General features: G+C 45.1%; 1 long non-coding RNA gene across 1 annotated transcript in view; it reads left to right on the forward strand.

Annotated features, from left to right (window-relative positions):
* Window positions 1–18,352, forward strand: part of LOC148532260 (uncharacterized) — a 98,771-nt gene that overhangs the window by 17,655 nt on the left and 62,764 nt on the right. The gene's annotated exons all lie outside the window — the stretch shown is intronic.

Below are 18,352 nucleotides of genomic sequence, written 5' to 3' on the forward strand. Positions count from 1 at the left end.
AACCTGCCTATACCTTCTAAAACCACAAGTTGTCGCTAATTAGCGCTGTGTTTAATTATACCATTAATAAAACTCTTAAGACAGTTGAATAGCGGTCCAACGTGCTAAAGATTATTATTCAGGTAAAAGTACAGATGTTACCACGCTATGATCTAACAATGAGCGCAAAATAAATTGTACAAACATTAATTCATAAGGTACAGTCTATACATAAGCGTGCGCTCTGGGACCAGTTACCGGCATCAATAATGAGATCTCCGTCGAACAGCATAACAGGAACACTGCAGACCGGCATCTTGTTTCAGAGCACTCACATATATACCCGTACTGGGATAAGCAATACAATAGAATACGTTGGCAGGTTATCAACATTTCAAGAAGTTATTCTCTCTAACATTCATATTTCATAGCCGCATGTTCTGATCTTCTCACCGATGCCACCGGAACGCTGTTGAAACAGAGTAGATCAGTATGGCACCAAACACAGTCCAATTGTCATTTACTAAGCCATAGTTACAGAAAACATTCATTTCTTTATATACTGACATTGCGTTTAAATCAAGTAATAATTATCCTTTTTGCGTTACGGGACCATTGCTTTTAAATGTATGTATGCGGGGAGAAACACCACTGAATTGCGTTGTGCGTCTGAGGGTCGGTGGGGCACTCAGCGAGCAGCACTAAGCTGGAAGGGCATCTGTGTGTGTGACCATGCCAGTATGATTTTGGGAAGGATCACTAAAAAGCTGACTGTGTTCTGTTTAACATTGTGTGTATGAGTTGCAGGGAATTTTGCTACTTTTCAAATATAAGTCTGTGTGTGATATTATACACGTAAGTCCATGCATGATGGGCCACATGTACACACATACATATATATATATATATATATATATATACACAAACACAAGCACACATGTATTTTTCTGATGTTTTTAAACTGCAATTGCAAAATGTGTTTATACAGTGAATTTAGTTTTCATACAGGGTGGAGGCTCCAGCAGTGCAGCCGGAGCCTCACTCTTTATCCTGCTTGTTTTGGTTGTGGGGATGGACTCAATTGTGTAGCTCCATAGCTAGGCTACATTACAATTGCCACAGCTCATATATTCTTACGTAAAAATGCTCATAGCACCACGGTATATTGTGTCGTGTTATGGTATAGGGATTTTCTCCAGGATGGGCTTTGTATAGGATTCCAAATGCTAATAAGTTAGTGTTTATGTGCTAAACACTGCCTGCCTGTGTTTGAGGAAGGCTGACTATGGCCCTGATTCAGAGCCGGACGCTCTGACCAGAGCGCTCTCTCTGAATCAGGGCCCACCTCCATAATTATGGAGCGTCCTCCTGGACGCTCGTATAGCTGTGGGTCACCACCCACAGCATATACGAGCGTGCAGGTTGATGGTCGCGATGGTCTTGACCATCGCGACCATCGCCACTGCGAGCCGAAGCCTGCGGTTGAGTTTCTCAACTGCAAGGCCCGGAGTGATTTTGGCGCTATCAGAGCCAAAATCACTCCCACTGACATCACTAGTGATGTCAGTGGGGCCGGCCTCTGACGGTAGGCGTTCCCTTGGGAACGCCCCCGTCTGGGAGGCACGCCCCCGGCACGCCCACCAAAGGGGGCGTGCTGTCAATCAACATCGACAGCACGCCCCCTTTGATCAGACACAACGAGCGAAGGAAAGTCCTTCGCTCGTCGCATCTCGCGCATGCGCACGACGGAGCTCCCTCCGTCGTGCGCATGCGCAGTGCACACCATCGACCCACTTGCGAGCGGACAGCCGCTCGCGAGTGGGTCTGAATCAGGCCCTATGTACCTTTTTTTCAAAACAGTGTTGTGAGATTTTATTTCTAAGTTGGAGTCTTATCGCCCTTTACAAGATAGCATTGCGCAGATTCCAATTGCAAACAGATTCTGTCTTCGCCAATTATCCGGTTTCGACAGTCCACCCTTTGATAGCCAATCAAGCGCCAAACAACCTATTCTGAATCTGTTTAGCCATGCATGAAAATATACCATTCAATGTTATTATGGTATGACACAGTGTGGTCATTTGAACCATTCAGATAATGCGTCTCCGGGAGGGACATAAAACTGCCCTTATACGCACACCGCGGATCCTTAAGGGATCATGGGAAAGATGTGGAGATGCACCTATCCTATAAGGAGAGTCTTGAAGGGGAATTGAGACTGCATTACCTAAGATGACTTAAAACAACATAAACGTTATATCCATGCACGACCACTCAAACTCAGGCTACATTGTTATACACTACATCATAACTCAGGATTGTAATACAGTTCTTCCTTAGTATTGTTATTCATATTTTCACAACAATTTACTGTACTGAAATTGGACCGGCACTCCCCTGGTTTGGTATAGCACTCCTCCTCTCGATTTCACTCCATTACACCAGCATCAGCTCCCGCTTCCTCCATCTATCCTCCGTCACAAGAACCAGGAATCTCCAGATAAACCAATCATGATGGAAATTCTGAAAGAAGAGTACACACATGAACACAGCAGAACGGTTCTTTTGCTGTGACACTGATCTACAATTTTCTTTTAGCTCAGGTTTCTCACTGTCACCTTTTAATTTTCCCAAAACAGGTTCGCAATTGCCAGATCCTCATTATCTTCTTCAACTCTGCCCTGCTTCTCCACCGGTTGATTAACCTTTCTGCAGTGAGTGGCATGGACCCAGGTATCTCTCTCGGGCACCTTCAAGGATGTGGCACTCGTCAACAGCACCTGGTACGGCCCCTCCCATCAATCTATTAGGCAACCTGAGCGTAAAAAATTTCGGATCATAACATATTCTCCAGGTTTTACATCATGACAGTTTATCTCTGGCATATCGGGTGACAACAATTTCAATTTCTGCTGTTGTTGCTGCAACTGTTTGCTCATTGTTATAAGATACTTAACAGTGACCTCGCTGTTACTCTTCAGGTCTTCCTGTGGGCTTATAATTAAATGAGGTTGTCTACCAAACAGTATTTCAAATTCGGACAGATTAAGTGGAGGCCTAGGAGTGGTCCTTATGCTATGTAGGACCAAAGGTAGTGCTTCTGGCCATGCTAGTCCACTCAGCCATGATCTTACTTAATTTGTTTTTAATAGTGCCGTTCACTCTCTCCACCTTGGCACTGGCTTGGGGTCGATATGGGGTGTGGAGTTTGCTATCAATACCCATCAATTACACATTATCTGGAAGACGTCCCCGGTGAAATGGGTACCCCTATCACTTTCAATCATTCTAGGGATACCATACCTGCATACAAATTCCTTTTAGCAGTGAATACAGCAGTATTAGTGGCCGCTGGGTATGCCTCTACCCAATTAGAAAATACATCGGTACAAACTAACACATACTTGAGATTCCTGCAGGGTGGTAATTGGATGAAATCAATTTGTATTACCTGGAAAGGACCGTCAGTCGGGGGAATGTGGGATGTTTCGGTAGGGATCGTTTTCCCAATGTTCTTCCTCAAACAGGTCAGACAGGATATTGCTCTCTTTTCTGCTTGTGAAGAAAAGCCCGGTGCGCACCAATATGCCTTCACTAACTTACACATACCTTGTTTTCCCAAGTGTGTCAGTCCTGCCTCTGCCAGGCTTGGGTAATACACGTTAGGTGCCACCGGCTTACCTTGTCCGTCCCTCCAGAGTCCAGAGGGCTCTTGCCCACATCCCTTAGACTTCCAGGTTGCTTTCTCTTGGGTAGAACACAAATTTTGCATCTCAATTTCTGCATGTCAACTGTTTGGAAAACCATTACTTGTTCTATGGGTACATTTGTTTTTAAACCTGCTGCCCACTTGGCAGCTTCATCCGCCCTGTTGTTGCCCAATGATACCGGATCTTCCTCATATGTGTGGGCTTTACACTTTATTACTGCTACCATTTTGGGCAACTGAATTGCTTTTAATAATACTTTTATGTGTCTGGAATGTGCGACTGGTGTGCCTGCTGCTGTCATAAAATTTCTCAGACGCCATAGAGCTCCGAAATCGTGAACCACCCCGAACGCATACCTAGAGTCAGTGTAAATGTTGGCAGATTTGCCTGCTGCCAATTCACACGCTCTTCTCAGTGCTACTAACTCCGCCACTTGGGCTGAGTAAGGAGGACCAAGAGGTTCAGCTTCTATGATGTCTGTGTCATCTACAACAGCATAACCTGTACATAACTCACCTGTGTCCGTTTGTCTATGGCAACTCCCATCCATGTAAAATGTCACATCTGCATTCTCTAAAGGTATGTCACGTATTTCAGGTCTAGCGGTAAAGGTCTGGTTACGATAATCCATAAAATCATGCGTATCAATACCTTTGCAAAACTCACTTTCTACCAGAGACTCATCCTCCACCCTTTGTGCATTCTTATGCACATACGGTAAGTACGTTGCTGGATTTAACGTATTACACCGCTTTATAGTGATGTTTGAGGGTGCTATTAGAGCTAGTTCCCATTTGGTGAATCTAGCTGAGGATACGTGTCTGGTTTGGGCAGAGTTCAACAGGGCAGACACAGCATGTGGGGTATAGACAATCTTATCATGGCCCAATACCACATCCTCACTTTTGCTGACCAATAGAGCCGTTGCTGCTACACTTCTCAAACAGGTTGGGAGTGATCTCGCCACAGTGTCCAATTGTGCACTGTAATATGCTACGGGCCTACTGGCATCCCCATGTTTTTGTGTAAGGACACCTGCAGCACAACCATCAGCTTCCGTACAATACAAATCAAAAGGTTTTTCATAATCAGGTATTCCCAATGCAGGAGCTCTTGTCAGACTATCCTTAAGATTAAGGAAAGCCTGTTCTGATTCCTCTGTGTGTATGACACGATCGGGCTTTGAGGAAGAGACTAATTCCTGTAAAGGTAAGCCCAAAATAGAAAAACCTGGGATCCACATTCTACAATATCCACACATTCCCAAGAAGGTACGGATTTGCTGTTGGTTACGTGGCAGTGTCATGTTTTGTATAGCCTGGATTCTATCTGTAGTGAGATGTCGCAGCCCCTGGGTTAGGCAGTGTCCCAAGTATTTAACTCTGGATTGGCACGGCTGTAGTTTGTCCTTAGCAACCTTGTGTCCTGTTTGTGAGAGATGAAGCAACAAAAGTTTAGTATCATTCAAACATGACATAAACGAGTCAGAACATAGCAATAAATTGTCTACATATTGAATTAGAACAGCTCCATTGGCGGGTTGAAAAGACTGTAAACAAACGTGTAATGCCTGGGAAAAGATACTGGGGCTGTCTGTGAAACCCTGGGGTAATCGTGTCCATGTGTATTATACACCCCTGTATGTGAATGCAAATAGGTACTGACAGTCAGGATGAAGAGGTACAGAGAAGAAAGCAGAACAAAGGTCAATGACAGTGAAATGGGTTGCATTTGGTGGAATTTGCATAAGGATGACAGCTGGATTCGGCACTACGGGAAATTGGCTCTCTACCACCTTATTAACCCCTCTAAAATCTTGTACCAGCCTATAACCCCTCCCACCAGCCTTCTTCACTGGAAAAATGGGACTGTTGGCTACACTTGCTGTACGGACTAAAATTCCCTGCTGCAATAACCGCTCAATTATGGGATACACCCCTAACTCTACCTCCTGTTTTAGTGGGTATTGGGGAATTTTTGGGACTTGCCTTCCGCTTTTTAAATTTACCATTACAGGGCTTACGTTTGCCATTAATCCAGTGTCCTGTCCATCTTTAGTCCAAAGGGAATCTGGAATTAGGGACAACATTTCATCTACCTGTGATGGAGTTTCATTTAAAACTGTAGAGTGATACATTATCCTTTGAGGAGTGTCTAACATATCCCGCACCTCGTATTCCATTCTCTCTGGGATATCTAAAAATACACCATCAGGGGTGCAATATATAACACATCCCATCTTACATAACAAGTCTCTGCCCAGTAGGTTAGTAGGAGCCGCAGCAGCCAGGAGAAAAGAATACCTGGTATGCAACGGCCCAATAGTAACCTCTGTGGACTTTGTTAAAGGATAATGTTCCACTTTACCTGTTACACCCATGGTTGGTACTGTCTCGTTGGTCACCTGCAAATTAACGGGAGATTTTAGCACCGACCTGGTCGCCCCTGTGTCTACAAGAAAAGGATATTCAGTACCAGCTACATCAACCATCATGACCGGTTCTTCCCTAGTACTTCCCGTTAACCTGACCATCTGTAGACTACAGGTATGACCTGACCCCTAGCGTTGGCTACCATTCTCCAATAATGCATTTACGGCTACACTTGGAGCTGGTGCCTGCTGAACATTTGCTGGCATCTGTGCATATCCCTTATGGGGTTATCTAGGTCTTCCCTGATGTGGGATCCCTACTCCTTTTACTGTACAGTTTCTACTTAAGTGTCCTGTTTGTTTACAGTTAAAACAGGTTCGTGTTTCGGGTGAAGACATGTGGTGTTGTGAGGTTTGCGCAGAGGGTAAAGGTGGTGGATATGGGTAAGGATAGGGAGGGTAAGGGTATTGTGGGGGATAAGAAGTTGGTGGATAGCTTGGGACCTGTGGTTGCATCGGGTTAGTGGGATAGAGTTGTGTTTGTTGTTGAGTGGGGTTAGTGAGAGCACATACTTGTTAAGCGAGTGTGTGTGCAAGTGCAAGTGTGTCTGTTGGCTGTGATGTTACCGTCATTCCCTCCAGAGCTTGTATACTGACAGCCATTAGTTTCTCGCTCTGGGCTTCTCTCTTTTTGGAGATGTTCTTATCATGTTCAATGGCGGTTTCTATGAGGGTATCTATTGTAAGTCCCCGCCAGCCAGGCTGTGAGGTCTGAACCCGAGTTTTTAAAGTCTCTTTCAGACCGTCCACAAGTACCGTAACTATCATCCCCCTGTGGTGAGTGCTCTCTTTAATATCCTCTATCCCAGTGTACTGGGTGATACCCTGCAGAGCCTGATCGCAGTAATCTTCTGCAGTCTCACTCTCTTTTTGTTTAATGGTGAAAATTTTGTTCCAGTTAACTACTACTGGAAAATATATACCCAATTGAGTTACAATGCGGGAAATGTTACCTTGGTTTACTTGATCTGTTAAGGGGACGTCACCATCCAATACACAATCCGTGATAAATTTTGTCACGTCGGTATTGCGTGGCAGACAGGCCCTTAACACCACACGCCAATCTTTATTAGTGGGTTCATGTGAACTACCCAAATTTCTCAAAAATCTTTGACATTTGGCTAATTCCTTTTTGGGATCGGGGAAATCATTTATGATGGAATTTAGTTCTGCTCTTGTCCAAGGACAATGCATTACTACTTCCCTCGTGGGCACTATACCGTTTGCGTCTGCATCCATTCGGAACAGTTATTGTCCGAATGGGATGCAGACCGGTAGCGCTGCTACCTTTGACCTGGTTACCTGGCTGGGGGTTTAATCTGCTGCTGCTACGTATGGTATTAACAACTTCCTCTACAGAGTGTGTTAACACTTCCCTTGCTGTTACCGATGGAGATGGCGGCACCACCCGTGATTGTGGTGATGCAGCATCTATCATTTGCACAGCATGGGAAATGGCAGACATTACAATAGGCTCATCATCCATATCATAAACATTTTCTTTATAATTGCTTAAGAGAGGGTACAAGTTGCTTGTTACATTTTTATGGGTTTTTTTTTCATTGACTGCACCTACACCCCAATCCGCATAGGGCGGCGGTGGTGCGCGTGAACCATCTGTACTACCTTCTGCGATGCTACCTTGCAGTGCGTGCGCACTATCAAGCGATGCATCCGTGGCGCTATTTAGCGTCACCGGCGCATTGCCTGAGACTGTGCCCGCGACGCCTGTTTGCGTCGCGGGTACATTCTTCAGCCACATTTCCCCCTCGTGCTGCCACAGTTTTAAACATTCAAAATATTTAACCTTATTCTCTCGGGAGCGCATCAAACTGATGTGATCCCGGACATTGTCTAACACATTTTTATCAAAACTACCAATTCTGGGAAACGGTCTAACACTCTTCCTCGTCATATTAAACCATAAATACCTTATTGCATAAGTACCGTACTTAGTATGCATAATACGACGGGCCGATCCAATCGGAGCCTCCATTAGCAGCACATCATTGCCTAACATCGCTACTGTTTGCGTGGCTCCCATTCTGAGACAACTCCTACGCTTTTCAATAAAGATTTATGCCAGTGAAAGACAATCAAGACACTTTCACTTACCTGTGGACGATTTAAGTCGGCGGCGCCCACACACCTGGATAAGATTTAGTAAGGCAACTTCCACACCTGGATAAGATTTGAAAAAGGCAACTTCCACACCCGGATAAGATTTAGTAAGGCAACTTCCAAACCTATGAGAGTTTATATGTCGGCTACTCTCAAGCACCTCTATACAACAAAGACAACATGTACACCTGCTACTGTGTATAGAACGGTAAAGCTGCTTACCGAGCGGCTAGGCTAACCCTTGCACCTAGCCCTTAAGGATCATACGATAACTTTAACTTTGTTCAACAAGTATTCACTGTTACACACTTTTTTTCCTGCGCAGAAAAATACATGTTTAACCCAGATATTGGTAATAGAAAAAAATGTAAACCTCAATGGCTTTGTTCAAACACGTGGCAGCACAACCGGAAGTACGTATACGCTGTTGTGCAATCAGTCGCATACACAATAATGCGACTACCACACAACCGTATAATGACTTTTTAACTGCGTACGCAAAAATGCGTCTCAGCCGCGTACTCAATACTGCGGCACCCCTCTAAAAGTAAGGTTCCATCAACAGAGGAAAAAAACTTTTTACCTCTCTTGTCCCTGGATTCTGATCAGCGCTTCCTCTACACAATAACCGGCAGTACGCTCTCAGCAACACTGTGGTAATGAAAGACTAATGCGCCTCTCAAAAGGCGCCTCCACCCTTTTGCTGAGAGAGAACTGACCGAGTGTTACCGTGTATCAGATAACGTGATAAACCTACAAGCCCCCAACTGTTAAACTGTAAATAAACCTTTAGTACATTCCTGCCTATAAACCTCTAAGGTTCTCCTGCCTAGAACCTCTAAGACAAAACCTGCCTATACCTTCTAAAACCACAAGATGTCGCTAATTAGCGCTGTGTTTAATTATACCATTAATAAAACTCTAAGACAGTTGAATAGTGGTCCAACGCGCTAAAGATTATTATTCAGGTAAAAGTACAGATGTTACCACGCTATGATCTAAAAATGAGCACAAAATAAATTGTACAAACATTAGGTCATAAGGTACAGTCTATACATACGCGTGCGCTCTGGGACCATTTACCGGCATCAATAATGAGACCTCCGTCGAACAGCATAACAGGAACACTGCAGACCGGCATCTTGTTTCAGAGCACTCACATATATACCCGTACTGGGATAAGCAATACAATAGAATACGTTGGCAGGTTATCATTGGTTCCTCTTCTTGCTTCTTCCGTTACGGTACAATTCATAGGTCAGTGCAAAGACACAACCCAGCCTCCAACAACTTGATTGTGTCCACTTTCCCGCTGCATAATAAATCTAGTCTAAACTATGGCATACAACATTTCAAGAAGTTATTCTCTCTAACATTCATATTTCATAGCCGCATGTTCTGATCTTCTCACCGATGCCACCGGAACGCTGTTGAAACAGAGTAGATCAGTATGGCACCAAACACAGTCCAATTGTCATTTACTAAGCCATAGTTACAGAAAACATTCATTTCTTTATATACTGACATTGCGTTTAAATCAAGTAATAATTATCCTTTTTGCGTTACGGGACCATTGCTTTTAAATGTATGTATGCGGGGAGAAACAGCACTGAATTGCGTTGTGCGTCTGAGGGTCGGTGGGGCACTCAGCGAGCAGCACTAAGCTGGAAGGGCATCTATGTGTGTGTGTGGCCATGCCAGTAGGATTTTGGGAAGGATCACTAAAAAGCTGACTGTGTTCTATTTAACATTGTGTGTATGAGTTGCAGGGAATTTTGCTACTTTTCAAATATAAGTCTGTGTGTGATATTATACATGTAAGTCCATGCATGATGGGCCACATGTACACACATATATATATATATATATATATATATATATATATATATATATATACATACAGTCAGGTCCATAAATATTGGGATATTGACCGAATTTTCAGATTTTGGCCTCTATTCACCACCACAATGGTTTTGAAATGAAACAAACAAGATGTGCTTTAACTGCAGACTTTCAGATTTAATTTGAGGGTAATTACATCCAAATCGGGTGAACGGTGTAGGAATTACAACAGTTTCTATATGTGCCTCCCACTTTTTAAGGGACCAAAAGTAATGGGACTATCAACTCAAAAGCTATTTCTTGGACAGGTGTGAGCTATTCCCTCGTTATTTCATTATCAATTAAGCAGGTAAAAGGTCTGGAGTTGATTCTAGGTGTGACATTTGCATTTGGAATCAGTTGCTGTCGACTCTCAATATGAGATCCAAAGAGCTGTCACTATCAGTGAAGCAAGCCATCATTAGGCTGAAAAATCAAAACAAACCCATCAGAGAGATAGCAAAAACATTAGGTGTGGCCAAATCAACTGTTTGGAACATTCTTAAAAAGAACGCACTGGAGAGCTCAGCAACACCAAAAAACACGGAAGACCACGGAAAACAACTGTGGTGGATGACAAAAGAATTATTTCCTTGGTGAAGAAAAACCCCTTCACAACAGTTGGCCAAATCAAGAACACTCTCCAGGAGGTAGATGTATATGTGTCAAAGTCAACAATCAAAAGAAGACTTCACAAGAGTGAATATAGAGGGTTCACCACAAGATGCAAACCATTGGTGAGCCACAAAAACAGGAAGACCAGATTAGAGTTTGCCAAACAACATCTAAAAAAGCCATTACAGTTCTGGAACAACATCCTATGGACAGATGAGACAAAGATCAACTTGTACCAGAGTGATGGGAAGAGAAGAGAAGGAAAGGAACTGCTCATGATCCAAAACATACCACCTTATCATTGAAGCATGGTGGTGGTAGTGTCATGGCGTGGGCATTTTTATGGTTGCCAATGGAACTGGTTCCCTTGTATTTATTGATGATGTGACTGCTGACAAAAGCAGCAGAATGAATTCTGAAGTGTTTCGAGCAATATTATATGCTCATATTCAGTCAAATACTTCAGAACTCATTGGACGGCGCTTCACAGTGCAGAATGACAATGACCCGAAGCATACTGCAAAAGCAAAGAGTTTTTTAAGGCTAAAAAGTGGAATGTTATGCAATGGCGAAGTCAATCCCCTGACCTGAATCCGATTGAACATGCATTTCACTTGATGAAGACAAAACTGAAGGGAAAATGCCCCAAGAACACATTTGCAGTAGAGGCCTGGCAGAGCATCACCAGGGATGAAACCCAGCGTCTGGTGATGTCTATGCGTTCCAGACTTCAGGCTGTAATTGCCTGCAAAGGATTTGCAACAAAGTATTAAAAAGTGAAAGTTAGATTTAGGATTGTTTAGTTTGTCCCATTAATTTTGGCCCCTTAAAAAGGTTGAAGCACATATAGAAACCGTTGTAATTTCTACACCGTTCACCTGATTTGGATGTAATTACCCTCAAATTAAATCTGAAAGTCTGCAGTTAAATCACATCTTGTTTGTTTCATTTCAAAGCCATTGTGGTGGTGAATAGAGGCCAAAATATGAAGATTCTGTCAATGTCCCAATATTTATGGACCTGACTGACTATATATATATATATACACACACACACACACACACACAAGCACACATGTATTTTTCTGATGTTTTTAAACTGCAATTGCAAAATGTGTTTATACAGTGAATTTAGTTCTCATACAGGGTGGAGGCTCCAGCAGTGCAGTCGGAGCCTCACTCTTTATTCTGCTTGTTTTGGTTGTGGGGATGGACTCAATTGTGTAGCTCCATAGCTAGGCTACATTACAATTGCCACAGCTCATATATTCTTATGTAAAAATGCTCATAGCACCACGGTATATTGTGTCGTGTTATGGTATAGGGATTTTCTCCAGGATGGGCTTTGTATAGGATTCCAAATGCTAATAAGTTAGTGTTTATGTGCTAAACACTGCCTGCCTATGTTTGAGGAAGGCTGACTATGTACCTTTTTTTCAAAACAGTGTTGTGAGATTTTATTTCTAAGATGGAGTCTTGTCGCCCTTTACAAGATAGCATTGCGCAGATTCCAATTGCAAACAGATTCTGTCTTCGCCAATTATCCGGTTTTGACAATACATACAGCAATATAGTACTTGAAAAGTCAGCTGGAACGCTATATGGAGCACAGTAAGGGAGCGGGTGCAGGAGAGAGGATTCTGACAGAGCCAGCCGGAGAGGAGGGACCTGCTGCCGCACTATGTGAGTGCTGAAGACGCCGCAGGTGAGCGCCCGCAAAGGTAAGTAACGGGGTCTGGTTCTGGGGTCTCTGCGGGGACGTGTGACAGTACACCCTTTTTGATGAGTGGCCTCTGGACACTTTTTGAGTTTTAGAGGAAACTTCGTATGAAACACTTTGATTAGACGAGGAGCATGGACATCAGAGAAATTAATCCAGATCCTCTCCTCCGGACCGTACCCTTTCCAATCAATGAGGTATTGGAGACGATTAAAACGATAACAGGAATCTAGGATTCTTTCAACTTCAAACTCTTCACCTCGTTGAGTTTGAATACCAGAAGTTTTGGGAAGGACTTTCTGAAATCTGTTTAGAATCAGCGGCTTTAGAAAGGAGATGTGGAAGGAATTAGGAATACAAAGGAATTGTGTCAGTCTCAACTTGTAGGCAACTGGATTTAGGACTCTGATTATCGGAAATGGACTGATGTAACGTGGAGCCAGTTTCATTGAGGGAACTCGGGAGTGGAGAGCCAAACCATATCTCCAGGTTGAAAACTTGGAACTGCCCGTCTTTTGCGATCAGCGAACCTCTTGTATCGGGCCGAGGCTTTGGTCATAGCGGAATGAACCTTTCTCCAAATGTCAGAGAACTGTTGGAGAGATATCTTGGCAGCGGACACATCAAAAACTGGGAGTAGAGGAAACTCTGGAACTCGGGGATGTTGACCAAATACCATGAAAAAAGGAGTTCATTTAGTAGAGGTATGATAATGATTGTTATGAGCGAATTCAGCCCATGGGAGAAGCTCAATTCAGTCATCTTGAGAGGAAGAGATGAAGGTGCGAAGAAACTGTTCCAGGTACTGGTTGACCCTTTCGGTTTGCCCGTTGGTTTGGGGATGGTATGTGGTGAAGTACTTTAGTTTCACCCGTAGGGCGGAGCAGAGTGATCTCCAAAACTTTGCCATGAACTGCACCCCTCTGTCAGAGATGATTTCTTGGGGTTGGCCATGTAATCTGAAAATCTCCCGTATGAAGGATTGAGCAAGTAAAGGTGCAGACGGTAGTCGAGTAAGGGGTACAAAATGGGCCATTTTAGAGAACCTGTCCATGATAACCAAAAACAGATATTGCCATGCAATGGAGGGAGGTCAGTGATGAAATCCATTGATAAGTGCGTCCAAGGCTGCAACTGAATGGCAAGTGGTTGGAGTTGTCCAGGCGGAGCCCGTCTGGGCACTTTGTGCTGAGCACACATGACACATGAAGACACATCTGCTTTCATTGAAGGCCACCATAAGATCGCTGGATGAACTCAAGTGTTTTGTCCATTCCTAAATGTCCAGAGAAATAGGAAGCATGTGCCCACTGTAGTAATTTCTTGCAGAGATTAGGACTAACAAAAGTTTTTCCAACAGGAGGCATCGTGGACAAATTGGTAGTAGCGAAAGTATTTGGGTTCATAATCGGATGAGACTGTTCTGTGGATGGATAAGAACCACTCTCCATGGAACGAGAAAGAACGTTGGATTTGCAATTTTGTGATCCAGGACAATGGGAGAGTTTAAAGTTGAATCTAGAAAAGAACATTGCCCATCTAGCTTGTCGAGGGTTCAAACAATTTGCCGACTTTAGATACAACAAATTCTTGTGGTCTGTGTAAACGGTGATTGGATATTGAGCCCCCTCTAAGAGATATCGCCATTCTTCAAGCGCCAGTTTTATGGCGAGCAATTCCTGGTCTCCAATTGAAAAGTTTCTCTCTGCTGGCAGGAATTTATGAGAGTAAAACCCGCATGGATGAAGTTTCTCATCTTCGAATCGTTGGGAGAGAATAGCTCCAATACCTTCAGAGGATGCATCCACTTCCAGGGTGAATGGTCGTGTTAAATCCGGCTGCTTCAGGACAGGGGCAGAAATGAACGCCTGTTTAAGAATTTGAAAGGCAGAGGTAACCTCTACGGACCATTGAGTTGGATCTGCTCCCTTGCGGGTGAGGGCTGTGATAGGTGCTACCAATGTGGAAAATCCCTTCACGAACTTGCGGTAATAGTTGTCGAAACCTAAGAACCGTTGTATAAATTTTAGAGAAGAAGGAGGTGGCCAGTCAAGAATGGCTTGTAACTTTGAGGGATCCATTTGAAGGCATGTTCCTGAGATTATGTACCCTAGGAATGGTACGTTAGAAACTTCAAACAGACATTTCTCCAGTTTACAAAACAGCTGATTGGAGCGCAGCCTCAGAAGGACTTCTTTTACCTGAACTCGATGACTCTCCATATCCCAAGAAAAATCAAAATGTCATCCAAGTAAACGACCACACAGTTGTAAAGGAGGTCTCGAAAAATTACATTTACGAAGAATTGGAACACGGCCGGGGCATTGCAAAGACCAAAGGGCATGACAAGGTATTCGTAATGCCCATCCCTAGTGTTGAAGGCTGTTTTCCATTCATCTCCAGCACGTATACGAATCAGATTATAAGCTCCTCTTAAATCAAGCTTGGTAAAGATGGAGGCTCCCTTGACTCTGTCAAAAAGTTTGATTATAAGAGGAAGTGGGTAACGATTATTAACTTATGTCATTAAGTCCTCGATAATCTATACATGGCCGAAGACCAGCATATTTTTTTTATGAAGAAAAATCCAGCTCCAGCTGGAGACGTAGAAGGTCAAATGAAGCCTTTGCTTAATTGTTCCTTGATGTACTTAGACATGGTTTGGGTTTCGGGTAAGGATAATGGGTATGTTTGACCTCTGTGGGGGGTTTGCCCTGGAATCAGGTCTATGGGACAATCCCAATCTCGATGTGGAGGCAGTGTTTCTGCGTTCTGTTTGCTGAAAACATTTTGGAAGTCCAAATAGGGTTTGGGCAGACCCTCAGGAATTTGTAGAGCAGAAGATCGAACGGGAACTACTCACTGAAGGCAGTTTTCAAAACAGAAAGAACTCCAGGAGGTTATCTGTATAGTTGACAAATCAATTTGTGGGGAATGTTTTTGTAGCCAGGATAGGCCAAGAACTAGAGAATGAGAAGCTTTGGGAATCACTGTGAAGGACAATTCCTCGGAATGGAACACCCCCTATGGTGAGTTTAAGTGGCATAGTACGATGGGTGATGGTTCCACTTGTAATGTGACTACCATCGATGGCAGTTAAGGTGATGACACGAGGCAAAGCTTCAATAGAAATTCGATGTTTATGGACAAAGGCCCTGATTCAGAGCCGGACGCTCTGACCAGAGCGCTCGCTCTGAATCAGGGCCCACCTCCATTAAAATGGAGCGTCCTCCTGGACACTCGTATAGCTGTGGGTCACCACCCACAGCATATACGAGCGTGCAAAAAGATGGTCGTGATGGCAGTGGGGAACATCGACCCACTTGCGAGCGTACTGCCGCTCGCGAGTGGGTCTGAATGACCCCCGAAGTTCGAAGTCACAAAATTTCCCGCAGCTCCGAAATCCAAAAGAGCTAGTACAGCTCTGGAACCTTGGGAAAGCTTCAACTGAGCCTGGATGGTGAAATCCGACTTCCTAGGTGAATCAATGGCAACTCCTAACTTAACCTTTCATAAATTAAGAGGAGGCATTTCCCGGACAAATGAGACAGGATCTAATTAAATGTTGGGATGATCCACAATACATACAAAGATTCTCCTTCCGAAAATTCTGCAAAATGTGGAAACGATCTCAGGATAGTTAGAGAGTAAAGGATCCGATTTCTCCCAGAGGGGCGAGGCCCCATCGAGTGCTTGACCAGAGAGCAGAGAGATGATGTAGGCTACTCGGGTTCTGGCCATCGGGAAGTTGGCAGGTTGAAGCTTGAAATTAATCTCGCATTGATTTAGAAAACCTCTGCATAATCTGGGGTTGCCATCGAACTTGAAGGCAACCCCAGAAGATGAGCAGAAGGTGGTGTTGGAGGAGCAGATGACACACCTGAAGAAGAAGCTGCTTGAGCACTAACTGGAGCAGGGTGTAACAGCATGGCCTGAATGCTGTCCAAACGAGACGACATATCCTGAATAAATTGAATCAATTGTATCTGAGAGGTCTCTTGTCTTTCCAGACGAGATAGCACATCTTGAGAGGAATCCACTCCAGATCCCTGACCACTGGCCGAGTCCATCGGACCAGTGCAAACTGTCACAGGCGAAGGGGATTGATTCAGACCCGCTCGCGAGCGCTGAGTGCTCGCAAGTGAGTCGATGTTGCCCAAGTGCGCATGCGCACGGCGGAGGCGGCTCCGTCGTGCGCATGCGCGAGACCCGAATAACGACGGCCAAGCCGTGGTTATGGGTCTCGCACCAAAGGGGGCGTGCTGTTGATGGTGATTGACAGCACGCCCCCTTTGGTGGGCGTGCCGGGGCGTGGCTGCCCAGACGGAGGCGTTCCCATGGGAACGCCTACCATCTGGGGCCGGCCCCACTGACATATCTAGTGATGTCAGTGGGAGTGCTTTTGGCTCTGGTAGAGCCAAAAGCACTCCAGGGCTTGCGGCAGACGAGACCCTACCACAAGGGTCTCTTCGCAAGCCCGATGGTCGCGATCGTCTTGACCATCGCGACCATCATTTTGGCCGCTCGCTATAGCTGTGGGTGGTCACCCACAGCTATGAGAGCGGCCAGGAGGCCGCTCCAAAAAGTAAGAGGGACGGCCTTGATTCAGAGTGTTCCCGGGCTGGGTCTTGGATCTGTTTGGTTAGACTCGGGTGCTCTCTGGAGAAGACTGGGTCTGATGAAGTTCCTGCGCATGAAGGAACAAATACACAGGAGGATCCTACGAGTGGAACTTGAGAGACGACTGGTACTCCGGTTAGGACCGGGAGGTACTGAACTCCAGGTATAATGGAGGACGGCTGGTATTCCAGCTAGGACCGAAGGGTAACTTGACTCCAGGTATAATGGAGGACGGCTGGTATTCTGGCTTGGACCGGAGAGTAACTGGACTCCAGGTATAATGGAGGACGGCTGGAACTCGGTTTGCGCCGGAGCGTAACTAGACTCCAGGTACAATGGAGGACGGCTGGTATTCCGGCTAGGACCGGAGAGTAACTGGACTCCAGGTATAATGGAGGACGGCTGGATACACACAGCAATGTAGTACTTGAAAAGTCAGCTGGAACGCTATATGGAGCACAGTAAGGGAGCTCACTAGACTAGCTAAGAGTTCTATTGCACTGGCAACTAGTTACTGCAGCAGAAATCCATTTATTGAGGTTGCTGTATGCTGATTGGCGGATGCGGAGTCACATGGGCAAATCCAACATGTCCGCGCCCATGGACCGGAGTGCTGCAGTCCAACCCCACAGACGCCGGAGCAGACTGCGGGTGCAGGAGAGAGGATTCCGACTGAGCCAGCCGGAGAGGAGGGAGCTGCTGCCGCACTATGTGAGTGCCGTAGACGCCGTGGGTATGCCCCCGCAAAGGCAAGTAACGGGGTCTGGTTCTGGTTTCTAGGGCTTGCGGCAATGGTCTTGTCGCAAGAGCAATGGTCGCGATGGTCTTGACCATTGCGACCATCTTCCTGGCCGCTCGCTATAGCTGTGGGTGGTCACCCACAGCTATACAAGCAGCCTGGAGGCCGCTCTAAAAATCAAGGAGGACGGCCCTGATTCAGAGCGAGCGCTCTGTCAGAGCGTCCGGCTCTGATTCAGGGCCACTGTCACTTCTCCGGTGGGAGGTATCCGGCAACAATAGTGGATGTTGCTAGTGATAACCGCTCAAGCTGGACATAGGTACATGTGAGGGAGGCAATATCTCCAATGGGAGGATCAGGGGCCGCGACTACCTTGCATATGTGAAGAGTCCTGTAGATCGCGTCTGCATCCCCGCCTCGACCTCAGTGCTGAGTGAGCGTCCAATTAAGCTGTGTGGTATAAGTCTCTCCAGATCTCCTGGGGTAATGGCAGGTGACTGCAGATAACAAATATGGGTCCAGTGTCCCAGCTCTGAC

The sequence above is a fragment of the Taudactylus pleione genome, unplaced genomic scaffold, assembly GCF_031769625.1.
Source record: "Taudactylus pleione unplaced genomic scaffold, aTauple2 ptg000080l, whole genome shotgun sequence".
NCBI lineage: Eukaryota > Metazoa > Chordata > Amphibia > Anura > Myobatrachidae > Taudactylus > Taudactylus pleione.